Below are 28,000 nucleotides of genomic sequence, written 5' to 3' on the forward strand. Positions count from 1 at the left end.
ACAGGAAGCGGCGGCCAGGTCCCTCTCCTCCAAACGCCACCCATCTGAGCGGTGAGCGGGGACCCCGAGCCCTGCCGGGGGAGGAGGGGTGCCCCCGGCCCCCCAAAGGAAGGGGCTCACCCCAGGTGCAAAGGCACTTTTCACAAATGCTGTGCCCGCTCCTCCCCCATGGGCCAGAGCTGGTCCCTCTCCCCCTGTGGGTTTAACGTGACATGGGTGAGGGCCCCTGGGAGCTCTCGGGGGACGGCTCCCCCACTCACAACAGTGAGCATGCTCCCCGGCCTGCATCCAAGAGTCCCCGGTTCTGCAGCTGAGAACAGCCGAGCCGGGGGCCGAGTCCTGACTGCCGTGGCGGCTCCCCGTGGAGACCCTCAGGTGTGGAGGCAGCTTTGCAGGTGTGGGTGACGCTGGTGCCTCTGCTGGGGAGCTCTGATGGGTGTGATGGGCTCAAGACGGAAAGGCCCGGAGGCTCAGGGCTGCTGGCCCGCGCTGCGGCCGGTCCTGCTTTCACGGCTGCATGAAGAGCCGAGGCCAGGACGGAGCAGGTTCAAATCCACCGTGCTGGGGCTGGCGCTGGGGCACGGCGAGGTCAACCACTGCTTGTGGAGCTGGCGTCCTGTAGGGGTGCCGGCCCCCCGGGCTGGCTGCTCTGCCTCTGGTCCAGCTGTTGGCTGCTGCATTTGGGAAAGCAGAGGAAAATGGCCCGAGTGCTTGGGTCCCTGTCACCCGTGTGGGAGACCTGGATGGAGTTCCTGGCTTCAGCCTGACCCAGCAAGGGTGTTGCAGCCATTTGGGGAGTGAACCAGTGGATGAAAAATCTCTCTCTCTCTCCCTCCTCCCCCCCCCCCCCCACCTCTGTTGCTATGCCTCAAATAAAAAAGCAGTTCTTCAGTCCACGATACTGATTTTCCTTCACTGCTGGGATGTCTTAGGAACCTTCCCCTTCCTGTGCGCGTGCAGGGGAGAGCGGCGCGCACAGCGGGCGGGGCACGAGCGGCTGCAGGGCCTGGCTCATTGTTCTTGTCCTCAGAGGAGCTGCTGCTCCAGCTACTTGGTAGAGCAGTTTCCGGTTTACAAATTGAGCCGAGAGCACACAGTTCCCACATCCCTCCTCTGCCCCTTGCTCTCCCCCTGTTTGCGAGACGTGTTGGCATGGAAACAAAGCCAGGTGTTCCTGGAGAAGAGAGATCAGCGAAGCACACAGACTTCCCGAGCCTTCGGCTCGGTCGGGCAGAGCCCGGCACCCCGTGAGCGACGGACGCAGACTCACGGGCTCGCGGCCTTCACTCGTTCGACACGTGCCTGTCAAGCAAACGCCCAGCCCGGGAGTCCGTCAGAGGCACTGGGATGAACGGCGAACGGACACGTCCCCGCCTGGACCAGGCTCAGAGTCGAGCCAAGGATACGGGGCCTAGGAGCACAGCCATGCCCTGAACACAGGCCACCCAGTCCAGCGGGGTGGAGCGGAGAAGCCGCACTTCCCAGAAGCAGTGGCTCAGGCGAGGCGGGTCCTGGACAGAAGCAGGCAGGGTTTGCGGGAGTCCAGACTGCCTGATCCTTCTCCTTGTCCCTGGACGTCAAGACGACCGGGATCGGACACAGTGGCTAGCAGAACGACTCTCCCAGGACTGATGAACTCACTGGACTACATTCAGCTTTAAGGGAATTTGGTTTATTTTTTTATTTTTTATTTTTTGACAGGCAGAGTGGACAGTGAGAGAGAGAGACAGAGAGAAAGGTCTTCCTTTGCCGTTGGTTCACCCTCCAATGGCCGCCGCGGCCGGCGCGCTGTGGCCGGCGCACCGCGCTGATCCGATGACAGGAGCCAGGTGCTTCTCCTGGTCTCCCATGGGGTGCAGGGCCCAAGCACTTGGGCCATCCTCCACTGCACTCCCTGGCCACAGCAGAGGGCTGGCCTGGAAGAGGGGCAACCGGGACAGAATCCGGCGCCCCGACCGGGACTAGAACCCGGTGTGCTGGCGCCGCTAGGTGGAGGATTAGCCTAGTGAACCGCGGCGCCGGCCGGGAATTTGGTTTAAGCTTATTCACTCTGCCCCTGTACTCTGCAAGCTGTGAACGGTTAGAGACAGATAAAGAAACTGCATTTCCCTTGCACATGCGACTACAGGGAATGGTTCCTAGTTGTGCAGTGCCCAACCTGCACGTCTGAGCAAGGCACGAGTGGTTTAGGACACTCTTCTGTTACTGATAGGTTGGCTGCCCTACTTACCGGCCCTTAAGCTTTGTTGAAACAGAGGTCTCCATTGTCACTGTATCTGGAGCACCTGCCACAGGGGTTCTGGGGTGCACAGGAATTACTCGGGGAGTGAGTAAGCTCCCCATAAAGGAGCATTCCAGTTTGGCTTGCAGTGTTCTTGGAAAATGCCACCCCACCCCGAGTGCCATTCTTTTGCGAATGGTTCTGAGCATTGCAGAGTTCGCCTTCGTTCCGAGCCCCCAGTTGACCTGCGGTGGCGCTCGGCCGCTTGGTCCTCGGGAGCAGCCGCGGGGAATTGGAGCCTCCTAGCCGGTGTTTCTCCAGCTCTCGGGTTCTGCCCTTGACCATGTCCTCAGCACGGCTCACACGTGAGAGCCAGGATGGAGGCCCCCGAGGTGGAATCCCTGATGTGTTCCTGACGGCGTGGTTGCCTTCCGCCACCAGCTCAGCGCCTGCCGGGCCCCGAGTGCTACGATGCTGAATTATGGTTGCAGAGTAGCGAGCGGTGGTGTTGCACGTGGAGCCGTGCAAGGAAGGAGCTCAGGAAACAGCCGCGCTGAGGGCAAGGAACCGAATTACTCCCCACACCGAAGAACCGCAGGCTCTCTTTACAAGGTGGCGCGGCTTCTGGATGTGGACGTGGACGTGGTTGCAACGTCGAACCCGATCGAGACTGATGATCACGCCGTCTCTTCTCAGCAAACAGGATTGCGTCCCCTCGTTGGTCCAGCCGTGGCAGGTTTTATTGAGCGTCTGTCTCTCAGCCCGGAAGGTAACTGACTCGGGAACGGAAGAGGAGCCGCGGCCCTGCCAGTCGGGCTTCTAGGAGTCAGCCTGGCAGGCAGTGCTGCCTTTGGCCTACCCGGGAACCGTCCAAGCGCTTGCTCAGGCTGGGGAGGGGGAGGAGGTGGGTGCACGCACGCTGATGCGGTTTGCCACCGTCCTCTTCAGCCTCGGTGCTTGTTGGATGTCCTCGGCAGGCCCGCGGCTTCCTCTCCCCTCTGGACGCATTCTCAGCCCTCCGCGCACACGGTTGTGTGTGTGTGCCAGGCAGTGTGCGGACCACCAAGTAGGAGGAAGAGGCGGAGGGACGGCCCCAGGAGGCTGAGAAGGGGTGAGGCCACGTGGCCTGCTTTCTGCAGTGGCCACCGAGCCTCGGACAGCTCCGGGCGGCCAGCATCCTGTCCTCATCATGGCGCTCCCTCCGCCAGAACGCGGGAGATTTCTGTTCCAAGTCATCGTCTTCCTTCTCTGGACCTGGCCTGGGGGGCTGTGCTGGGTGAGGCGGGGCCTTCGGAGAACCTGCTGGGCACGAGGGCCCCTTCCTTGTCCAGCTGCTCTCTCCAGCAGCATGGCTGGGGCTTCCTGGTCTTTGTCTCGGCCGTGGAACCTGACACCTTTGGCAGCGTGCACACTGGCTGTCACCCAGGCAGGCCTGAGACAGGGAGGAGGGGGTGGTAATGGGAATGTGTTCTCTTCTGCACGCACAGGGCGGCCCCCTCCTCTCTCGCCGTGCCAGGCCCGGGACAATGCAGGTGCTCCCCAGTGACTGGCGGCTTGGTTGACAACAGAAGGAATTTATGAACTGGTGAAACAAAAATCGCCCCTGCTAACAGTAACCACCAAGGCCTTGCCCTGCCTGGTGCAGGAAGCTGAGCCTCACCGCTCGCTCCTCACAGGCAGACGGCAGCCAGATGTGTGCGGGGCGATGGCCTGCGTGGCCTCTGCTTCCTGCTCTTCTCGTAGCCTTGGGCCTGGGCTTCCTTCTTTTAAATTTCCATTGGGGCTGGAGCTGTGGTGAAGCGGGTTAAAGCCCTGGCCTGAAGCACCAGCATCCCATATGGACACCGGTTCTAGTCCCGGCTGCTCCTCTTCTGATCCAGCTCTCTGCTATGGCCTGGAAAAGCAGTAGAAGATGGCCCAAGTCATTGGGCCCCTGCACCCATGTGGGGACCTGGAAGAAGCTCCTGGCTCCTGGCTTTGGATTGGCGCAGCTCTGGCCGTCGCAGCCATTGGGGAGTGAACCAGCAGATGGAAGACCTCTCTCTCTGTCTCTACCTCTCTCTGTAACTCTGTCTTTCAAATAAATAAAATAAATCTTAAAAAAAATTTCCATTGGACGTTTGCTTGAATTCCAGCCTTTAACTTTCTGGCCAACCATGCTCTGTGGCTCTCTAGGTCCTGCACCTGTGGACCATTCGTGTGTGCAGGAAGGGGAGACGCAGGGGAGGGCGGGGGCATGGGAGGAGCGAGCACTGCTCGGCTCTCAGGGGGGCCAGGACTCCAGTTTCGACCGGTGACAGCGACCGAAGGACTGGACAGACATCGAGGACAAAGCAGGCCACCGCAATACTCTGCCCTCTAGCCCGGTCTCGTTTTTGCGTCTGGTCTTCCGTGCCTCAGGTTGGATTTTGTATCCTTTCCGTCTCATGGGCGCTTCTCGGCTTACGCTGGTCCCAGGAAGCCTACAGCCAGCTGGAACCGCGCTAAGGGGAAACCATTAAATATCGACAAAATATCCAGTTCCACAACTGTGCCTTGGCTCTCCTTTCTCCCGCGTGCCGTGTGACGGATGGAACTGTGGCTGTGGCCGCCACAAGGCATTGCGGGAGGGTCCGACCTCACCTGGCCTTCGCCCAGGAAAGACCCTAATCCAGACTTTCAGGGCTGTTTACTGCTGCGCGCGCGCGGCGTAGCTCACGTGCTGGTGGAGGTGGGACCCTCTGTCTCCCGTCCAGCTTCCTCCCTCACCTCACATCCGAACTCTCCGCGAGGACCTCGCTGGCTTAATAGCTACTGCTGCTCACGGCAGCGGAATATGCTTCGTGGAGAGTGACACCATGTAGGCAAATACTTCTGAATTTGGCAGGATCGACACTCTTTTCAATTTTCAGCGATAATAAATTCTAAAATGAGCAACCTAGTGTATGCAACTTTTTATTTCAATAGAACTTTTTGTTTTGAAAAATTTCCATTTTCCCAGGAGCGGCATTAAGCTCCGATACGTATTGCCAAACTCCCTTCCCAAAGAGTGCTTCGATGTATTATAAAAAATGTTTTTGTACCAAAATAAATTTTTTTTTGCCACCAAAATAACCGTACGTGTTTAATTCCATTTTTCCCCATGAACTTTTGGAAGTGGCTTTGCATTTGTAATTCAAAGCCAATAGGATGACTCCATGCTTACGGTAGCCTGAGTTGCATTTTCTGCTTAGTAATGGATCACAGTCTAAAAGGATCTTTTTTTTTTTTAAAGATTTATTTATTTTACTTGAAAATCAGAGTTACACACAGAGAGAAGGAGAGGCAGAGAGACAGAGAGAGAGAGAGAGAGGGATCTTCCATCTGATGGTTCACTCCCCAGTTGGCTGCAATGGCCAGAGCTGCACCAATCCAAAGCCAGGAACCAGAGCTTTCTCCGGGTCTCCCACCAGGTGCAGGGGCCCAAGGACTTGGGCCATCTTCTACTGCTTTCCCAGGCCACAGCAGAGAGCTGGATCAGAAGAGGAGCAGCCAGGACTGGAACTGGCGCCCATATGGGATGCCGGCACTGCGGCACTGTGGCTCCACCACAGGGCCGCCTCCTAAAGGATGGTTGGAAACTTCCAGCGTTCGGGAGGAATTAGAGGCCAACACAACACTCGGGCTGGTCCCGCCCGGCGCTGTGTCTGCAGGGGGCTGTGGCAGCCGCCACGCTCGCACATCTTCCTTTGTCCTTTTTAGTGGTTATTTTTTTAAAATGCTGCTTGTGTATTTATTTATTTCCTTCGATAGCAAGGAGAGCTGCACACAAGTGCGTGTGGTTTACCAGGTGATGTTTTCACACGGAGCCTTGGGGACGGCCGGGCAGGGCCTGACGCACCCTCTCTCTGGCGAGAACACGGAGCACCTGCTCCCGGCGGCTTCCAAGGATCTTCCTTGTTCTTCTCAGCCACAGTCGCCTGCACATCTGCGCTCCCGCAGTGTCGCCTCGGCCCGGCCCCAGGCCCCCAGGCCGCTTCTGTGCCTCTTGCTAACTCCAGATGCTACGTCCTACTGCACGGACCCATCCAGCACTCCCGCCAGGAGTCTGAAAACCCCACCCGCACCCGGTGGTGGGATCTTGACCACATTTGTTTCTCTCTCTGTCGCTTCTCAGTTTTTCTCAAATGCAAAATGGGCCCAAGATCTCTGTCCCTGCCTTCCGGCTGCGGGTGTGAGGGAGAGTCCAGAATGGCAGATGCCGATGAGGTTGGCCTGGGGGCGGCAGAGTGCAGGCAGCGGTGATGGTGACGGGCTCAAGGAGGCACACGCGGAAGCTGTGCCCGACGCTGACGAGTTAGGACGAGCGAGACTTTCCGAAAAGTTGTCAAGACGGCTGTGTCCAAAGACACTGCAGACAACCAAAGGGAAGCTCCCGGAACACAGGCGTGCAAGACAGCGACGCACTGCACTCACAGCCGCTCCCGTGCCTCTGCGCTGTCGGTCACTGCTGGTCCCACTGGAACCGCCAAGGCGACAGACAGGTGGCCCCTCGGCATCCCTGCTGACCCGGCGGAGGCTTGGCCGGGTGAGAGCTCGGGCCGAGGTTCACTGAGCTGGCACAGGTCCTCTGCCTCCCACGCCCTGAGCGTTTCACTTCACCAGCAGCCAGGAGCTCCCAGATCCCTGCCTCCACGGCCTACTCACAGCCAGCAGAGCAACAGGGAGAAAGGGGAGTTCTCCAGGCAGCTCGTGTGGGACGAGAGACCAAGATCTTCAGTCTGTTTCACAGAAGATGATGATGGGTTTGGTGCTGGGTCCACAGGGCTCTGAGGCCGCGGACAAGAGCTGCGCAAGGCTGGAGGTGCGGGTGCTCGCAGGCTGGGCCTGGCTTCTTCCTTGGGTGCTGTCTTGGGCACCTTTAATGAGGCTGCAGATTTCTCTAGTAGTGTCCTGAACCCCTGCTGCCCCCTGCCTTGAACTTGGGCAGAAGTCCTAGGGTTGGGAGCTGAGCTCATGTGAGGTGGGGTTCGCCCAGCCAGGCGGTGATGGGGAGAGAGAAGTAGGACTTGGGGGGCCGGTGCTGTGGTGCAGTGGGTTAAAGCCCTGGCCTGAAGTGTTGGCATCCCATATGGGCACTGGTTCTGGTCCTGGCTGCTCCTCTTCTGATCCAGCTCTCTGCTATGGCCTGGGGACGCAGTGGAAGATGGCCCAAGTGCTTGGGCACCTGCACCTGCGTGGGAGACCCAGAGGAAGCTCCTGACTCCTGGCTTCGGATCGGCACAGCTCCGGCCATTGTGGCCATCTGGGGAGTGAACCAGTGGATGGAAGACCTCTTTCTCTGTCTCTACCTCTCTTTGTAACTCTGTCTTTCAAATAAATAAAATAAATCTTAAAAAAAAAGGAGTAGGACTTGGGAGTCACACTGGCCTGTGTGACCTTGAGTGGGCACTTCCTGTCCCAGAGCTTTGGCACCGACCGCCCTTGAAGGACTCAGGACAGTGCACATGGAAGGAAGAATCTAACGTCCCCAAGTCTGGAGTCACAGTAGTGATAAAGACAAGCAGAGAGGGGCTCAGCACAGGGCCCAAGGACACGTGGGACGGCAGCAGGCTGGGGATGGCGAGGCCAGCCCACGCCCCCTGGGATCCCCTTCCCATGTGTTTTAGCAAAAGTAATCTTGAAAAATAAAAAAAAAAAAAACTTCAGGTAATATTACCAACAGCTAAAGTTATTAAGTGTGCCCATGGCAAAGTAGGCTTCGTTCTAAATTCTCCCTGTGGATTAACACTGCATGGTGGATTAAGATTGTTACCACACTGTGCTGATGGGGAAACTGAGGCGCTGCATGGGCCCTGGCCCCTGCCCCTCCTGCCCACCCTCTTGGGCTCCTTCTAGCTCCTCCCCTCACTCCACCTGGAGCATTTTCTCTACCAGGAAGACCTGCCCTCCGCCTGGGTCCCCTGGCCACTCCTGCCCGCACTTCCGCAGCACCTGCCCCACCTCCCTGGTAGACACCTGGCCCTCTGGGGGCAACACTACTCCGTTCTTCTCCTTTATGGTGTCTGCGGTGGACTGCGGGGGGCAGCTGCCCTCTGCTGCTGCTCCTGCCGCACCTGGGCCAGCGTGGGCACTGCACTGGGCCAGGGGACGGGAAGCTTCTGCGTGGTGTTCCGGAGCCCTGAGCGCCGTGGGAGATCACGTGGAGAGGCTTGAAGGAAGGGGAGAGGACCTCAGCTGAGTTCAGCCTCTGGCTGTCTCTGCCCATGAACCACACATGGAGACAAAACTGTCCGACCCTTTGGACCACCTAGACGCCTGCCAAATACCACCCGGCAGCCCCCGTGGAGCAGAAGAGGCGCCCAGCTGAGCCCTTGCTCCAAGCAAGTGGCAATCGGTAATTTGATCACTGCTTGCATTGTGTTTTAATTCCATTCTCCATGTTCCTCCTGATTCTGGCTTCAAGCTCCAGGGGATCGAGGACTTTTCTCCTTTTACTTCTGTGTCTGCAATGTCTTATACAGCCCCTGGCTTGTAGCAGACACTCGAAAAACATGCTTGCTGAGGCCTGGGGCCCAGGAATTCATGGTTTGCAAAACTCTGTTATGTTTTCTGTCTCATTTGAGCTTAGAAAAGCCTACAAGGTTGTTTTCATAAATATCTCCACACTGCACTAATTCAACAAACAGCTACTGAGTTTCTTTTTTTAAAAAAGATTCATTTGTTTTTATTTGAAAGAACTGCAGAGAGAGATAGAGAAAGAGGGAGAGAGAGAGGAAGGGAGGAGGGGAGAAGGAGGGAGAGAGAAGAGAGAGAGAGAGAGAGAGATCTTCCATCTGCTGGCTCACTCCTTGCAATGATCGAGGTTGGGCCAGGTTGAAGCCAGGAACCAGGAGCCAGGAGCTTCGTCCGGGTCTCCCACGTGGGTGCGGGGCCCCAGCACTCGGGCCGTCTTCTGCTGCCTTTCCAGGCTCGATATCAGGGAGCTGGATCAGAAGTGGAGCAGCCAGGACTTGAACTGGCGCCCATATGTGACGCTGGTATTGAATTTCCACTGTGTGTCTGCTGCTGTAAAGTGGCCAAGCCCTGGCTCTGTGGGCTCACAGTCTCGCCAGAAAAATGGGTAGAAAATGCAGACATCACTTGATGTCAGGCACCAATCCGCGCTGTGAGGGTCGCAAACAAAGGCAAGGTGGTGTAGAGACGCTACTCCAGAGGAGAGGCCCATTTTACTTGCTTTAAAAAATGTATGGATTTTTTTTATTTGAAAGGCAGAGGGATGGAGACGCAGAGGCAGCCACAGAGAGATCTTCCAACTACTGGCTCACTCACCAAACGCCTGCAACCGTTGGGGCTGCGCCAAGCTGAGCCAGGGTCTCCCGTGTGGGCGGCAGAAACCCAACGGCTTGAGCCACCACCTGCTACCTCCCAGAGGCAGGAAGCTGCTTCAGAAGCAGAGCTGGGCCTCGAACCCAGGCACTGGGATGTGGATGTGGGCAGCCCAGCTGGCGTCCTCACCACCATGCCAAACGCCCACAGCCAGGGCTGCAGTGTCTGGTGGGGTCCCTGGGGGGGCCTCCCCGAGGAGACGTGTGCAAGTGGAGACCTGAGTGAAGGGAGAGGGCAACGCAGGCCGTGGTCTGGAGGAAGAGCTATACCCGTAGTGGGAGAGGCATGTGCCCTGGGGCAGGAGCACGCTGAGAGGGGGCGATCTCAGCTGCCCAGGGGGTTCACTCACCATACCCCCAAAGGTGCCCAGGGCTCATTCTTGGAATGAGGGCCAGAGGCACAGTGCCGCTCTGACTCCCTTAAGGAGGGAGGGGGATATCCTCAACTATCCAGGGAGTCCAGCGTGACCACAGGACCCTTGCGCAGAGAGGGGAGACTTGGTACCCAGCGGAGCCAGGAAGGGAACGGGCGGGATGAGAGGATGCAGTGGCCCAAGGAAGGAGCAGCAAGCCCAGGACATGGCGGCCTCGGAGGCCCGGGATGGCGGGGAGCACGGAGCCGCCTGCCGCGCTCTGGGAGCTGGCTGCTGTGCCTGGAGCCACAGAGTGTGTGCAGTTTAATACCACAGCCTCAGGAACTGACTCCCATGCCGGAGCTCGGGGACCTGCCTGGCCATAACGGATGGCTCCAGTCACCCACTCTGTCATGCTGTCGGCCTTGGGGACGCCCCTGGGGGAAGGCGAGCTCCTGCCCAGCCCAGCGGCGCCCCGCCTGGATGTCCTGCCACTGAAGGGACTGCCCCCTGCCCCCCAGGGGGTCTCCCCTTGACTCAGTAGCTTCAGGGTCAATGCCTGGCTGGGTGAGGGGCAGTGGGGCCCTGCTCGGCCCAGAGGCAGGGGTTGGTTTGGACAGGTCCCTGTCCTGCCTGACCGCTTGCCAATGCTCTGGGTTTCTGGATGGCCCTGGGGGGGGAAGCCCTGGGGGTGGACAAGACCTTCTTGTTTCCGGCCATGTCCCTCCCTGCAGGGCCACTCAGGGGTCTGAGTGTCCCGGGCTGAGACCAGAGCCAAGAGGCGAGCCCGGATCTGCGGACAGAGGCAGCGGCCCCCTGGGACGTCCCGGAGGCTGACCAGTGCCCTGCCGCAGCCCCACTGAGAGAGGGGCAGAATGGACTGGACGCTGGCCAAGTGCAGAAGAACCACGAAGAGGAAAGTGTGGCGCTCTCATACTCCTTTACTTTTTTTTTTTTTTTGACAGGCAGAGTGGACAGTGAGAGAGACAGAAAGGTCATCCTTTGCCGTTGGTTCACCCTCCAATGGCCACCACGGCCGGTGCGCTGCAGCCGGCGCACTGCAGCCGGTGCACCGCGCTGATCCGAAGCCAGGAGCCAGGTGCTTCTCCTGGTCTCCCATGGGGTGCAGGGCCCAAGCACTTGGGCCATCCTCCACTGCACTCCCTGGCCACAGCAGAGAGCTGGCCTGGAAGAGGGGCAACCGGGACAGAATCCGGTGCCCCGACTGGGACTAGAACCCGGTGTGCTGGCGCCGCAAGGCGGAGGATTAGCCTAGTGAGCTGCGACGCCAGCCACTCCTTTACTTTTGAGAACGTTCTCTCCAGACACCTGTTTAATGTCTGCATATTTTTAAAAAGATTTATTTTATTCATTTGAATGTCAGAGTAAGAGAGAGAGAGAGAGAGAGAGAGAGAGAGAGAGAGAGGAGAGGAGATCTTTCATCTGCTGGTTCACTCCCCAAATGGCTGCAATGGCCAGGGCTGGGCCAGAATGAAGCGAGGAGCCAGGAGCTTCTTCCTGGTCTCCCACGTGGGTGCAGGGGCCCAAGTGGGCCACCTGCCGCTGCCTTCCCATGCGCATCGGCTGGCTCGGAACGGAGCAGCTTATGCGGACGCCGGTATTATAGGTTGCGACTGAGCCCCTGTTTGCTGTCTGCGAGAAGCCCCTCATCAGCAGGTCTCCCGCGAGGCACGTGCACTCAACGAGAGACACGCGTCAAAAGTGAACGAAAAACCTTGGTTCTGGTTCCGGTTGCTTCTGGCAGTGCTGGTGGCATTCTGGCAAATCGGCCGCTCACAGGTGGATCTGGAAACAACACCCGGCAGTTTCCCCCCTAGAGTTACCTGTTTCCTCTGATCTTGGGGGAGAAACGCCAGGGCCAAGCACCCCGGGCCCTGCACAGGGCTGGGCACCTGGTGGGTGCTCCACTGCTGTTTGATGAGTGACTGAGTGAACTCCCACGACCATCACTCCTCGTCCTATCCAACAAGCATTGCCTGCCTTGTTCTGGCCTCTGGGCAGTCTCTGGGACTCCAGAGAAGTCCTCTGCTCCCCCTGGGCTTGGCTTAACTTTGGGGTCAAAACCTCGAGTCCCTGATTCCCGATGCACTGTGTCCCCTGGACACCAGACATGGATCCTTTCCTGGGGACGAGCCCACGATGACAGAGCCCCCGAGCCTGGCCCAGGGCTGGCCGCGGCAGGTGCAGCGGCTGGACGGACATGCGTGCTGTCGTTGTTGGGGTGAGAGTGCACTTCTTGTGGACGTCAACAGTGGCCGGTGACAAGGGGAATGGGAGCGCCGGTGCCACCGCTGGGCAGCGGCTGCAAGAGCCTGCCTGGGCTTCCCTCCCCTCCGTCACAGCCCTGCAGGGCTGCCGCAGAGCCAATCTTGTGGCGGCAGCTGCCCGGGTACGAGGCTGCTTCCCGGAGCTCGTGCAAAACGGGGTGAAAAGAGGACTGGGCTTGGGAGCAGAGAGCTTGAAACCCGGGCGCAGCCGTTTTCCAGTGCGCGCTTCCCACGGCCTTTTTTGAAGACCCCTCGTAGAAGAAGGAGCACCGGCGACGTCCCCTGGCGCTGCCACAGCTTCCGTTCCTGCAGTCACCACGGGGAACTCCGGGTGTAAACAACTCGCGAGGTTCAAATCTCTTTGAGTGCAGCCTCTTGTCACAATTGCTCCAATTTGCTGTTGGCTACTAGGGTGCCCGATTTATGAGTTCATGTTGCACGGGGCGTGGTACTGTCTGAGCCCGAGTTGAATCGCGGCCTCGCCAGGCAGTAGGCACCACATCGGTGGCACGTGCATCAGTTAAGAGAAAAGCTCATTTTTCTGTTAGTAAAATCCGTTAGGATGGCTCAGACAGAGACGTTTACTGAGGGCTGGCACGGTGCCTGTGCGGTGCCAGCGACCCCAGCGCCTTCCGTCTTGTGGCTCTGCCCCCCCCGCCCCGCCCCCTGCTCGCTCCCCCACCCCACCTGCACGTCCCTGAGTGGGAAAGGGAAGAAGACACAACCCCACTTCCTAAAGGTGGGGCCGCAGGCTGCACACGTCACTTCCCTTCCTGACTCACATGGCCACAGCCAGCTGCAAGGGAGGCTGGGAAGTGTAGTTTTCACAGGAGAATGAACGTGAGCCTCAAACCCACCTGGGGCATTTGAGGACTGGGAGTCGCGAGGCCCCTGGGGTGGTCGGGGGCGCTGCAGGTTAAATCTCTGTGCACAGGGATGGGGAAGTGTTTCCATGGGCTCTGTTTGTGCCATGGGCGTCTGTGTTTGTGCCACGGGCGCCTGTTTGTGCCATGGGCGTCTGTGGCGGGAACTCAGCGCCCACGTCACCAGGTGCTAACAGCTCCCCTTCATGTCGGGGAGATTTGGGGTCCTTCTGTCTTCTTTCTGGCTGGAGCGAGACCACCAGCAAGGGAGCCCAGCTCCTCACTGCTCAGCTCCGGCTCCCGTAACAGAGCCACCTGCCTTGCACGGACTTTCCTACAGGTCACTGTCAAGTTTAAGTCCTCCACGTCCACCCCTCGGACCCCTCTCCCTCCTTCTCCCCCTACTCAGGGGCCCAGCAACCAACCTGCCTGGACTTTATCACGGGCTTTGTCAGGCCCCCCGGATCTGGCTGGGTTTGGTCCGCGGGAGCCCTGGAGGAGATAGGAGGGAGGGAGAAGCGGGCGATGAGGCCTTTGTTGCCCTGCCCTTCCCCGGGAGACCGCGGCTCGGGCCAGGTGTCCTTCTTAGCCACTGTCTGTCCACGGGCGTCCAGGATCTGGCTTGTGTTGCGAGCCCCGAGCCTGGCACTGTCCCTCATGGCCTCTCTAAATTCTGTCCATACGTCTCTAAAGCGTCTCTTTGTCAAATCATTCAGCTGAAGTGTGCACCTGTTCCTACCGTGACCTAAACGGACGCCACATTTTCCCAGCAGCTCCCTGGGCCTCAGGGGGTGGGGGGATTTAAGCCCCGCCTGTCCTCCCAGCATCTTCCTTGCCCACCCGACCCCTCTCAACTTTGTCCACACACTTGTTCAGGCAGAAGGTGTTTATGGCTAAACACCCTGGGAGCCAGCTGCCATTCCAGGCACCGAGGAGCCGACAGGGGCCTCTGTGTCCCGGGGTCCCTGGCTCAGCCCCTCCCCCACCCACCACGTGCACTCTGTTGAGAGCACTGGATGCTTCCAGATGTGGATCCAGCTGCCCCAGCCGCCCACCTTGGATGCAGCTCTTCCCCCAGGGGCCTCGCCTCTTCCAGGATGGCTCCCCAGTTCATCTTGTGAAAGGGACGCCTTTCTCTCCGTCGAGCCCCCTCTCAGCCCTGTGCAGGGGCCTGTCCAAGCTCTTGGGGTCTCCACGTGTCGACCCGTTTGCAGCCCTGTTTGCTTCACCCCTTGATGCCTGCCCCCCACTCCCCAGCCAGTGTGTAACCATGGCTCTGGTTCCAGACTCCTCCGAGCCTTCACATCCTGGATGCGGTCCCTGCACAGGACCCGTGTGTGACGAGGAAAGACGTATCCAGAGGGAAGAGGAGCCTCCAAGCACGAGAGAGGACACACCTGTGCAGCACAGCGCCCTCCCTGGTTGCACACCCACATTGCGGATTTGCTCCTGTGCGGCTCTGAAGCCGGGGGCCAGGCCTTGGCCCCTGGAGCCTTCCAGATCTCCTGGTCTCTTCTGCACAAGCCCTCCTGGAGGCTGGTTAGCATTTGAGGGTCGCCCTGGATGCAGACAGCGGGCAGCGGCTGCACACCTCCGAGTTGGCAAGGCGGCGGCTGCCGGCAGGTGCTCGGTACAGAGGAGAGGGTGGGGCACCTGGGGTGCCAACAGGGTCGCGACTGCCCCTCCCCGTGGGGCGAGAGCAGGACTCAGCCAGAAATCGACATGGAGAGGAATGCCCGCCGCCTGTGTACTGCCACGGCCACTTTCAGGAGGGAAACTACGGGAGCAGAGCGAAGCTGTACATATGTTAAATTCACATCAGTAATAAAGATTAAGTAGAAGTTAATAGCATCCCAGTCATGCTTGTGGAGGTAATCTCCTTTCTGAAAATTCAAAATTAGATTTGGAGGATCGAAGCAAACAGGGGGTGAGACTTTGGCGTAATATTTTAATCAAATTGTCATGAATGAGTGGATACAATTAAGAATTCTGTCAGTCAAAGTGCCGGGGCCCTTTTGTTAGTCCGTGGTGGGAGGGGTGCCCTGGGCCATCGTGGGGAGAGATTAAACTTGACCTTTCCTGGGGTCCTCGGTGTCTGACCCTCTGGCTGGGCTTTGCCTGTCAGACGGTCATTTTTTAAGAAGGGTGGAGCTGTGCCGGTGAACATGCAATGTCTGTGGTTTTGTGAGCATGTGCACACGTGTGTGTGCATGGTGTGTGTGCATGCAAATACACAGGTATATGTGAGTGTGTGTGCATGGCACCCAGGGGAGAGGGGCAGGCGGTGACAAAGCCAGACTGGGGGAAAACAAAGGATTTGTGCTGCGGCACTGACTCCTGGCACAACCCGGCCACCAAGTGCTCCTTGAAGTCTCAGTCCTCTCCATTGCCTGCAGTAAACCCGGAGACTCTGTGTGTGGAGGTCCCCACGTACAGGACGCGTTCGCCGAGCACCTGAGATAGCACAGTGCACACTCGTCCAAGGCCAAGGGCAAGAGGCTGGCACGCGGGGAGGAGGGAGCAGCCGCACGCGTGTGCCAGCTTTGACTGTGGGGCCCCTCTGCTCCATCCACGCAGCGCCCGGCCCCAGTCACACCCCCTCCTGACTCCTCTCTCGGGGATTTTCAGCTTGTAAAACCTCTCCGTGGCTCCGTTGGTAGCGGCTGAGAAACCAAGCAAAATTTACTCTCTCCTTCTCCACCATCCTCCCATCCCCTGCTCCACGTCACGTTGATTTATTTAAGATTTTGATGCATGGAAAGTGGGGCGGGGCTTGGGAAAGACGGCAAACATCTCTCTCTGTTTCTCTCGCGGCCGTGGTCTGTCCTGAAGGTGTATCTTATTTATCAGTGATTATAAATCAATAAAGAGAAGGCCAAATAGCAAACGAGGCCAGTTCTGAGGCCCCTGGAGTCACAGACTTCATCGTGCACGGACGCGACGTCTGATGCGGAATTTATTATTTTAAGCAGATTGAAGAAGATCTGGATTTTTAAAAAAAAAGTGATTTATTTTCTCCAAGGAGGCAGCCGCTGCCCCAGCTCCATCTCTCCCCTTCTGACCCTGGGTCTGGGAACCAGACGCGTGCTTTGGCCACGGGATGATGATGTGTACCTAGTGGTCCTCTGGTTTATTTTTACCTTTTGTTGCAGGAGAGAATATAAAGTCGGAGGAACTGAACGCTACTCCCTCCACTTGGGTGAGCATTTTGAGGCCGAAGGACCTAATTATTTTTTAGCACTGCCTTTGCTGCATTTGCCTGGGGAATTATTTCAAATCGACTGACAGACCTATTGTGCCTGTGACATCACTGCAACTGGCTTTTTACACCGAAAACAAGCCTTCTGTTAATTCAGCAGTAACACACCCCGCACGCAAAAATTGCATTAGCAACGTCTAACCCGAGTGTTGAACACATTCAGAAATAAACACTATTGCACTACAGGGGTTGAAAGGGAATATGCATCAAAATGCCTGGCATTTAATTCTTCCCCCTTCTTCGGGAATTTAGCCAGTGAAATATGGCTGCCGGTGTCCCAGGCCTGCACACGCTCCTGCAATATGCTCTCCATCAATCAGATTTGCATAACTAAACTGTCTGCGCGCCGGGCTGCCCAGGTGCAAGGCCATTTGCATATAGAACAGTGAGGAGGTCCCAGGAGTCACTTCAGACCGGAGCCACTGCTGAGCCCGCAGTCCACACAGCCCAGGAAATGAAATTGGAATGACACAAAAAAATGGGAGTGTTCGCCTGGAAGGTGAAATATGCAGGCTTGCTGCAAAGGTTATGTAGAGATTACAAGGCAGCAGCTTCCAGATGCGGCAGGGCCCGCGTGGCCCCCTGGTGTGGGGCCCGCGTGACCCCGTGGTGTGAGGCGGTGGCCGTTCCCTTCACCTGCCCCTGCCCCCTGGAACCGCTAGGGTGGGACTTCCGGGGCTTTCCCTCCCCTGCGCCCGATCCCGCTGCAAGTCTCCCATGGATGGTAGGTCCGGTGCCCAGTTGGCTGCACAGCAGGGGTTGCCGTGCCTCCTGGGCACCTGAGCGAGCTATTTGGAGGTGCCCGGTCCCCTGGCCGAGTGTGAGAGTCACTGTAGCCCCCAGCCTTGCAGCAGCCCTTGCGGAGTGGGGCTGGGAGCAGCCACAGCTCCTGGAAGGTCCAGGGGTCGCAGGTGCACACAGGTGAGAGGCTGGCAGGTCGGGAGCTGGGGCCAGCAGTCTGGGGGCGGGCGCTGAAGGTCACCCAGCAGGTCTCAAAGGCACCAGCACTTGGGGTCCCCGAGTCCTCCTTTTGGCAAAGGCCCAAAGATTCAAACACTCGACTCACATCTGGGCCACCCGTGACCTCCACGCGTCCCAGGTACTTGGGCTTTCTGGGGTCACTTCCTCCATCAGAAAATATTAACAATGATATTTTACAATAAAGATGCCAATGAGCCCCTCCTGAATTCATTCGCATTATTATATTTGTGGTTTCTTCTATTTTAAAAAAGATTTATTTATTTGAAAGGCAGAGTTACGGGGAGGCAGAGGTAGAGAAAGAGAGAGAGAGAGAGAGAGAGAAGTCTTCTATCGCTGGTTCAATCCCCAGATGGCTGCAATGGTCAGAGCTGCGCCGCTCTGAAGCCAGGAGCCAGGAATTTATGTCAGGTCTCCCATGGGGGTGCAGGGACCCAAGGACTTGGGCCATCTTCTACTGCTTTCCCAGCCCATTGCAGAGAGCTGGATCAGAAATGGAGCAGCCAGGACTTGAACCGGCGCCCATATGGGATGCTGGCACTGCAGGCAGAGGCTTAGCCCACCATGCCACAGCACCAGTCCCATTCTTCTGGTTTTAAAGTAAATGAAAATGAAACAAGTGTTGTGAGCTCCCCAAATCTATTCAGGCTCGGGGTGCTGTGCCTGGGTGCCCAGGGGAGACTCTGCAGTCTGCGCTGGCCGCCTGGCCCCTGGGGTCACCGCCCCCTCTCGGTTACTGCCACACAGCCACGGTCATGGACAATGCCGAGACGTTCAGGGAAAGCTATTTCTGTGATTTTCAAATGTCAGAGAAAAGTCTTTTTATTTTAAATTTTGAGAGGCAGAGAGAGAGAGAGAGAGAAGCTCCCCTTCTCTGGTTCATTCTTCAAGTGCCCACCATGGGGTAAGCTGAAGCTGGGCGCCAGGAACTCAATCCAGGTGTCCCAGGTGAACGGCAGGAACCCCATTACTTGAGCTTTCAATGGCTTCTGGGGTCTGCGTCGGCAGGAGGCCAGAGCGGGGCGCTGGGGCTGAGACTCGAACCCGGGCTGCATTCATCTGGGGCGGACGTGGGCGTCTCAACCGTGGACTTCCAAGAGTAAAAATCCCTCGTGGCTCCTGGGCCCCCGGCCTCGACCACGTAGGTGTCCTGGGCGAGACCTGGCACTGGACGTGGTGAAAGACGCAGAGAGCAATCCGGACAGGCGTCCTCTGAGGCATAACTGCTTCTCTCCTCCTCTCTGGCTAGCGGCTGCCTCGTTCCGTGGGGGGCCCTTGGTCCGCCCGGGCCCTTGGGGAGCACAGAGCCCTGGGGAGCGCAGAGCCCGGCCGTCCTCGCATTTTCCCTCCACCTCGGGTAGAGAATGGGAGTGAAAGTCTCATCTCCGTCATCCTCACTTAATGAATATGGATGGGCAGGTGCTCCCGTAGAGAAAAGGAGATCCTTTCGTGCCCTCTCCCCTGGCACTTAACGGGCGTGTGGGATGGTGTGTGTGTGTGTGTGTGTGTGTGTGTGTGGCGGGGGGTGGGAGGGTCAGGTCAATGTCCCTCTCGATTTGAATGTCACTTGTTGTCAAGTTGGCATCCAAGGTGGTTCCCATGGCAACGGCTTTCTGTGCAGAGGGGAAGGGTCACGCACCTGTGATCTCTGTGAAAGGGACAGCGCCAGTGCGCCCGGTGTCCTGCTTTGTCTCTCCTGATGACTTTGAGCATAACCTTGAAACTGGGCGCATAAAGGACAGAGAACCAGTACCACAAAGACGGAGCGCGGAGACCACAGAGTGAGGGAGCATCCGGCTCACCGGGCCCAGGGGTGGGCAGCGCAGGCCGGGAGCTCCCCACGCAGCCTGCCGCACGCTGGACCTCGCACCTGCCTCCCAGCTAACCCAGCGCCTGGCCCAGGTGTGCGGCTGACAAGCTGTGGCCAAGAAAGGAAATGGGGGGCCTTTGGCCTCCAGGCTTCCCCCTCTGGCTCCTGCCGGCCTCGTTCCCCTGAAGCATCTGCCTCTCTCCCTGGGGTGGTGTCTGACTCCCCCCACCCTTTTTTTTTGGAGATCTCCAAATCATTTGGTGACCTGAGACAGCCAGGGTTCTGGCCTCGAACCCCGAATCTCCACGGAGTCATGCATCCGTCCATTTACCCGTCCAACGGCGGTTTGCTGAGGGCCTGGCGGGGCTGCTGCTGGGGGCCTGAGGTGGGAGACCAGGCCTGGTCCCTGTCGCGTGGGCCCAGACGCTGCTAACAGAGCCAGGTGGGAAGCAGGCACGCAGCGATCCGCCGTGACAGGTGCGGCTCCCTTCGGCCAACTCAGTGAGCGGCCAGGCAGGGTGCAAGGCGCAAGGGACAGGGACTACAAGACAGACTCTCCCCAGAGTGGGGAGGGTCACGCGGCGAGAACTCCACGTGGCTCTGCGCGCAGGCCAGCACAGCCTGGCCCCAGGACGGCCGCGGCCCCCCAGGCCCTGCACTTCCTCTGAGCCTTGCTTCCTGCTGGATGATGGAGGAAGACCCGCCTGGTGCGGAGGACGAGGGGGCCCCGGCACACACAGCCCCTACCCGGGCAGCACCGGACATGGAGACAATGATGGCAGCCGTCTTCCTGCCGTGGAACAGGTGGATGAGCCCAGGGCCGGGGTCAGTAGCAGGTGCCCAGAGACCATGTGGATCACGAGATCTCGATGCGGCCACACGGTGTCGAGGCCCTCGACCTCTCTGATCCTGGTGGCGTGGGCTGTGCTCGGGGCGAGCGAGGTGATCGTGTCTTTCAAAGCTCTGCTTTCCTTGGCCCCGGAGGCTTGAGCCCCGCGTGTGGGGCAGGCGCGTTCTGTCTGCAGTGTTGCAGAGGGACGATGGGTCATGTCCGGTCCCCAGACCCCACTCGTGAGAGTCCTGCGGTGGGAGCTGAGCAGCAGGAAGACATTGACCTGACAGAGGACAGGGGCGCAGGTGGGTGGGACCTCCCTCCTTCTGCTGTGACTGTGCCCATCACTCACTCCTCTCTTTGTTCCTCCTCCGACACTGTGCTTGCCTGTAGTATGCGCTCAGAAAATACCCTACGGACAAACCCGTGGGCGCACCAACGGGGCAACGCTTGCTCAGAGCTTCTCAACTCTGCCTGCAGCCCAGAGCCGCCGGGTGTCGGGGGCGGGGGGGGGGGACTTAACAACGCGCACGCCTGGGGCCCAGCCCAACTCACCGGCTCAGCAGGTGGCAGTGGGCAGGGGGAGGGTCCATCGGCAGCCTGCAGTCCTAGCTCACCGTCCCCTCCCGAAGGCATCTGGGTAGCTGGAGGGTTCAGGGTGGCACGCGAGAGGCCTTCCTTCCTGTTGAAAGCCAGCGTTGCCCAGAAATCCAGCATGGCCGCGGGAGGCGGCAGGAGCTGAGCGTCTCGGCTCCTGGAGTGAGACGCAGACGCACCAAAGCGTGGGCCTCCCTGCAGAGTCGGCGTGGCCCTGGGGCTGCTGGGGGCCTGAAGCTCAGGTCAGCGCCTGGTTGCCTGGGCCTGGGGTGAAGCGGCAGAGGCAGCCCGTGGGCCCGAGCTTCTGCTTCCAAGTTCCGGGTTCTTCGAATGCAGCTTCTTCAAGGTGAATGGGGAGGAGGTCTGACTTAAATCCAACCCGTAGGGCTCTGGGGTTTTTAAGTGAGAGAGAAGTCACTCCTGACAGTTCCAGAGTTTAAAGCCACTTGGCGATCCATCCCTTTAGAGCATGAACCAAAGCAGTCTGGGACTGAGGCTTGAGCCGGGTGGTGTTCCCTGGAGTGCTGCAGGAGTTTCACAAAGTCAGTGTGGACTGGGGACATCAGGGAAGGCTGCCTGGAGGAGGAGGAGCATGGAAAACAGCTTGTTAGCAAGTCCAGATGGAACCCCCAGGGGACCCAGCAATTTCACTTCTAGTTCCGCACCCCGGAGGATGGAAATCAGGTACTGAAGCACACACGGGCACACAAGTGTTCACCAACTATGAAGCGGAGTGTGGCTTGTCTAAAGTAGTCCTAAAGGGAATGAGGCACCAACACACGGCACAGCGAAAGCGCTGCTTTGAGCGGGAGCAGTCAGCCAGGGAAGGCCTCCGGCGTCTGAGCCTGCGTGGGTGGGTGTCCCGCGAGACAGCAGCAGGGAGATCCCGGCTGCCAGGGGCTGGGCGGAGGGGGCCCGGGGAGTCACTGCTGTCGGGGATGAAGCCGAGCTGCACGTAGATGGGGCTGGTGGCCACGCAGGGCGCTGGAGGTGTTAAAAGCCGCCAGCTCACTAGGCTAATCCTCCGCCTGCGGCACCGGCACCCAGGGTTCTAGTCCTGGTCGGGGCGCCGGATTCTGTCCCGGTTGCCCCTCTTCCAGGCCAGCTCTCTGCTGTGGCCCGGGAAGGCAGTGGAGGATGGCCCAGGTGCTTGGGCCCTGCACCCCATGGGAGACCAGGAGGAAGCACCTGGCTTTGGAGCTCCTGCTGTGGTGGCCATTGGGGGGTGAACCAACGGAAGGAAGACCTTTCTCTCTGTCTCTCTCTCTCACTGTCTAACTCTGCCTGTCAAAAAAAAAAAAAAAAAAAAAAAGCCACCGAGTCGCACCCCTCGGAGACACGGACGCGGCAACCTGCAAGTTCAGCGAGCCGGCTGCCGCAGTGGGGTGTGGGCGTGGGAGCTGGAAGGCTCCCCGAGAATGTGGCGTGGGGGCCGGCACCTGAGACCCGGCTGTGGTTCCTGGAAGACAAAGTGCCCCCTTGTCCTCTCACGCCCCGGCCTGGAGCCCCCCGGGGGATACACCTGCTCCCGGCCGTGGGAGAAGCCGCCAGGGTGGCCTGCTTGTTAAGGAGGGGCCACACCTGGGCCTGGTCACCACTGAGCGGCCCCCAACTCTGGGCCGCCCGCAGGGTTCGGGTGATCCTTGAATCCAGATGTCGCCTTCCTTCACGCCCAAAGCTCACCACCCCCGCGGCCCGCAGGACCAGAGGTGTTTAGTTCCTCGGCGCTGTCTGCACCCCACGCCCCCACCTCGCCCTGCCAGCTGCACCCCACGTCCAGCCGTCCCTTCTGCAAGGCCGGGAGGCCCGTCAGGCGCGATCTCTCCCCGCACCCCGAGAGCCTCATGCCCCCTCCCTCGCAGAAGCGCCTGTCAGCTCTGCCTCCTGTGGCTTGGTGCAGCAGCTGGTGCTACAGGCTTCCTGCTGCCGTGGGTGCCTGCCGGGCCCCCTCAGTCCCCACGGCGTGATCCGGCGGCTGCGCCCCGGGAGCCGCCCTGGGCAGACGTCAGCCTATGCTGGGCTGGGAGAGGCGCCTGGCCCCACCCCTGCTGCCCCTCCTGCTCTGGGCTCCATCTGAGTCTGCGGTTTGGGACCTGGAAACACAGTAGCACCCCTTTATGAGGGGTCACCCCAAGATTCCAGCAGATGCCGAGACCCTCGGCCAGCTCCAAGCCCAACATAGCCTGTGTTTTGCCCTGGGCATACACGCCTCTGATGACGGCTGCGTTCCAAATTAGGCACAGTGAAGAGACTAGCGACAATAGCCAATGACAAACCAGAGCTATCACAACGTGTGCTGGCCATAAATGCTATTTAAGACAGAGTTCTGGAATTTTCCGTTGAACACTTTTGGACTGTGGTTGACCACGGTAACGGAAACCAAGGGGCAGCGATGGCGATGCTGAACTCCCCAGGGTCCCTGGAGCTCCGGGCGGCAGCCCCTGAGCCGGCAGGGGGGACCCCCTGGGGGGAGGGAGGGGGCCGCTGGGGGGTGCTGTGCTGCCGCCTCCAATACAGCCCTTCCCTCTTGGAGCCTTTCCAAGGTGGTCGCTGGCCCGGGGCTAAAGGAATCAGAGATCCTGGGATGTGGCCGAGGGAGGCCAGGCAGATGTTGGGCGGGGGCTCTGCCTGGGTTGGAGCTACTGCACTCCGGCTCTGGGGGGGCGTGGTCACTGTAGAACAGCGCTGCTCCCTCGCGGGAGGGCTTGGAGCATCTCCAGCCACTTCTACGCCTTCAGTGCAGGTGGCTCAAGGCTTTTGTTTTGTTTTTAAAGATTTATTTATTGGAAAGGCTGAGTTATGGAGAGAGCGACAGACACAGAGAGATCTTCCATTTGCAGGTTCACTCCCCAGCTGGTCACCGTGGTCAGGGCTGGACCAGACTGAATCCAGGAGCCAGGAGCTTCTCCAGGTCTCCCATGTGGGTGCAGGGGACCAAGCAACCGGACCTTTCTCTGCTGCTTTCCCAGGTACATTAGCGGGAAACTGGATAGGAAGTGGAGCAGCCAGGACATGAACCAGCGCCCATATGGGCTGCCAGCACTGTAGATGGCGGCTTTATCCACCACACCACAGCGCTGGTCCCCTGTTCAGGACTGTTCTAAGAGCTTTTATTCAAACCTCTCCTTTGCTAGAATTTTCCTCCTACAGTTCAAGGAGAGGTGTATGGAGGAAATAGACGTTATTTCATGCTGTAAAGCAACACACCCCTATCGCGCATGGGTTTCTCATGGAACCTTCCGGAGCAGGTGTTGTTCATGTGTTAGAGTTGTGCAAACCGACACTCTCGAGGTCAAATCGCTGGCTCAAGGTCACACAGCCTGCAAGTGGGAGAACCAGGGTGAGCCCGGCTGACCCCGAAGTCCTTCCTTTCCCACGACATTGTGCTGGGGGACCTCAGGCCCTGCGGGGGCTTCCCGGGGCACCAACGGGGAGGGGCCAGTTTATCCACGATGTCCCTTCTGTGGTTCGCTGTCCTCTTCCTGTTGTGTGGGAAGCCAGTGCTTTGGGCAGCGAGGGAGGTGTTGTTCACGACACAGGGCACACGGGGTCCACAAGCCGGAGGCCCAGAGTCCTCTGCGGTTGGCATAGAGGAGACGTTTGTGTTGTCTCTGTCCAGCCTACGACTGAAGGGGCCAAAGAGGGTCACAGAGAAGAAACCAGCTGGAAGCCACCACGCGCAGGCGGACGAGGGTTTGCCTCCAGCTGTCCACGCCCACACGAGGCCTGGTTTCTGTCCCTGCTTCCTCCTGGAGTGGCTGTCTCCGTCTGCAGCCCGTCTGTCCATCCAGACGCGCCGGGCAGCGTGGGCACTGGAGACCGCACCGAGCACATGCTGGGATTGAGGAATTCTTCGCAGCGTTGGCAGCAGCAGCCATCGCGCCGGCACGTGGCGATTACTGTTGACGTTTGCTCCCGGGCAGGGTGTCACTTGGTCTCTGCAAGATTTCAAGGGGCTGAGCACGAGGCCTGCCGGGGACGGCGGGGGCTGCAGGAACGCAGCGCTGCCCCATGTGCAGAGGAGCCCCTCGCGCCCCCAGCTCCCTCGGCCCCCGGCCTGACCTCCTGCTCGTGGCCGTGGAACGCTCTCGTGCACCCCGGCCGGGCACCCTCCCGACGGCCCCCGTGCTGTGCAGCATTGAAACACAGACACAGACAGAGCGGCCGGGGCTTGCTGAGGCCTGTGCCTGGAGCCGGGGCTCGGACGCCCACCTGCTGGCGGGAGGGTCGCGAGGGGACTGGGAGAGCGCGGACAGTGGAGTCAGAAGGCGAGCGTACAAGGGTGCGAGCGCTTTTTGGGAGCCTTTCATTCCAGCGTGCTCATCATACGCATCGTCAGAGAGTGGTCTTTGAAGACCCCCCCCCACTGTTCTTTCCACGGGGAACAGCAGGCTTGTTTGTTTTGATGAAGTGTGTGTGAGTGTGTGTGAGTGTGTGCATGGGGTGTATGGGGGTAGGTGTGTACAGGTATGTGAGTGTGTGTATGTGAGTGTGTATGTGACTGGCTGTGGGTATGTGTGTGTGTGTTGGTGAGTGTGTATGTGGATGTGAATGTGTGTCTATGTGATTGGATATGTGAGTGCGAATGTGTGAGTGTGTGTATATGTTGGTGAGTGTGTGTATTGAGTGTGTGTATGTGTGAGTACGTGTACTTGGGTGTGTGGGTGTGTGTGTATGAGTGTGTGTATGTATTGAGTGTGTGCATGTATTGAGTGTGTGTGTATGTGGGTGTGGGTGTGTATTGAGTATGTGTGTATGTGTGTGTGTGAGTGTGTATGCATGGGTGTATGTGGGGGTAGGTGTGCTCAGGTATGTGAATGTGAGTACGTGTGTATGTGATTGGCTGTGGGTATGTGTGTGTGTGTTGGTGAGTGTGTAGGTGTGTGAGTGAGTGTGGATGTGAATGTGTGTCTACGTGATTGGATATGTGAGTGCGAATGTGTGAGTGTGTGTATATGTTGGTGAGTGTGTGTATTGAGTGTATATGTATGAGTACGTGTGCTTGGGTGTGTGTATAAGTGTGTGTGTTTATTGAGTGCATGTGTGTATGTGGGTGTGGGTGTGTGTACGTGGGTGTGTATTGCGTGTGTGTGTGTTGGTGTGGGTGTGTGTACGTGGGTGTGTATTGAGTGCTTGTATGTGGGTGTGGGTGTGTGTACATGGGTGTGTATTGAGTGTGTGTATGTTGGTGTGGGTGTGTGTACATGGGTGTGTATTGAGTGTGTGTGTATGTTGGTGTGGGTGTGTGTATGTGGGTGTGTATTGGGTGTGTGTACGTGGATGTGGGTATGTGGGTGTGGGTGTGTCTTGAGTGTATGTGTGTGTGTATGTGGGTGTGGGTGTGTGTACGTGGGTGTGTATTGTGGGTATGTGTGTGCGGGTGTGTATTGAATGTATGTGTGTACGTGGGTGTGTATTGAGTGTGTGTATGTGGGTGTGGGTGTGTGTACGTGGGTGTATATTGGGTGTGTGTACATGGATGTGGGTATGGGGTGTGGGTGTGTCTTGAGTGTGTATGTGTGTGTGTACATGGGTGTGCATTGAGTGCATGTGTGTACGTGGGTGTGTATTGAGTGTATGTGTGTACGTGGGTGTGTATTGTGGGTATGTGTACGTGGGTGTGTATTGTGGGTATGTGTGTGCGGGTGTGTATTGAATGCATGTGTGTACGTGGGTGTGTATATGGGTGTGCATGGCTGTGGGTGTGTGCATGGGCGTATGAAGAGGGCCAGAGGAGCTTGCCGTTCGGATGATGACCAAGGCCTGGCCTACTCGATCCAACTGCGGAGCGACCCGAATTCCCTGCCTCCGCTCCCAGCGCAGCTGCCCCTCCACAGGGGGCTGGAGGGGAGGCCCCGGGCTCTGGATCCACGGAGACGGTGCAGGTGGTCGCTCAGCGTCCTGGTCTTGACGGTGAGGCTGCGATTCTGGCTCGGGGGATGAGAGTCCATTACTTGGTTCGTTTCCACGTCTAATTGGAAAGGGAGAGTCCCCACTCAGGAGGGATGGCTGCAGACCGGCTGTCAGCTCCGAAGCTAACCTGAGCTGAGACGCCCCTTGCAGGAGGCGGCCCCCGCGGCGGCAGCAGGAGGGTTCATCTGAAATTAGAACAAGTGAACTACCGATCGCTGCAGCCGGGGGAGAACGCGTGGCGTCCCCGCTGCACTTGGGGAAACGCAGCTCAGAGTCAGCCGTTTGCCTCCGTTCCCAGTGCCTTCCACGCCAGGGCAGCGCGGGCAGACTCACGGCGCCTTGGGCCGAGGGTCCAACCCGCAGACAGACCGGCGGCAGCCGAGTGGGTTGGGGCGGTGGGCAGGCGGTGGGGTCTCTGCAGCCTCCTCCCGAGGGCTGGAGCGCACGCCTTGCCGGGGCCTTCAGTGGGCCTGGGGCACTGCAGGGCTCTGCTTGTTGAGTCGGGAAAGTCGGGGGGTGACTTTAGTGACTTTGCTGAGGGTTCCCCGGGTCATTTACGCTCACACGCGCCAAGGTGAGGGGCTGTTGTCACGGACGAAATTATTCCAAACAAAAAAGTGGTGTTGTGAGGTGTGTCGCACAGCTGGGGGCTTCTATTACACATCTAAATGTGACTATTTTTGGTCTTGTCCAAAGATTGCAAGTTTCATTTCTTGAGCAATTTACGTGAACAACGTGACTTTCGAATATGACTTATTTATTTAAAAACTGTGCTTTGGGGGTGGGTATTTGGCCGAGTGGTTTAGATGTTGGTTAAGACACTTGTGCAATGGGGCTGGCACTGTGGCGCAGTGGGTTAAAGCCCTGGCCTGCAGCGCCAGAATCCCACTGGGTGCTGGTTTGAGTCCTGGCTGCTCCACTTCCGATCCAGTTGTCTGCTGTGGCCTGGGAAACCAGTAGAAGATGGCCCAAGTGCTTGGGCCCCTGCATCCACATGGGAGACCCGGAGGAAGCTCCTGGCTCCTGGTTCCTGGCTTCGGATCGGCGCAGCTCCGGTCATTGCGGCCATCTGGGGAGTGAACCATCGGATGGGACCTCTCTCTCTGTCTCTCCCTCTCTGTCTGTAACTCTAACTCTCAAATAAATAAAAACCATAAAAAGACATTTGTGACCCACAGTAGAATGCCTGGGTTCGATACCTGGCTCTGGCTCCTGGCTCCTGCTTCCTGCTCATGCAGACCCTGGGAGGCAGCAGCGATGGCGCAAGTAGTTGGGTTTGTGCCACTTGGAAGACGTGGATTGAGTCTCCAGCTCCCGCTCTACCTGGCCCAGCTATTACGGACATCTGGGGAGTGACCAGTGGGTCTGAGCTCTCTCCCTCTCCCTCTCTCTCTCTTTCCCTCTCTCTCTCTCTCTGGGGAGTGACCAGTGGGTCTGAGCTCTCTCCCTCTCCCTCTCTCTCTCTTTCCCTCTCTCTCTCTCTCTGGGGAGTGACCAGTGGGTCTGAGCTCTCTCTCTCTCTCTCTCTCTCTCTGGGGAG

This window comes from Oryctolagus cuniculus, chromosome 20, assembly GCF_964237555.1.
Source record: "Oryctolagus cuniculus chromosome 20, mOryCun1.1, whole genome shotgun sequence".
In the NCBI taxonomy this organism is placed as follows: domain Eukaryota; kingdom Metazoa; phylum Chordata; class Mammalia; order Lagomorpha; family Leporidae; genus Oryctolagus; species Oryctolagus cuniculus.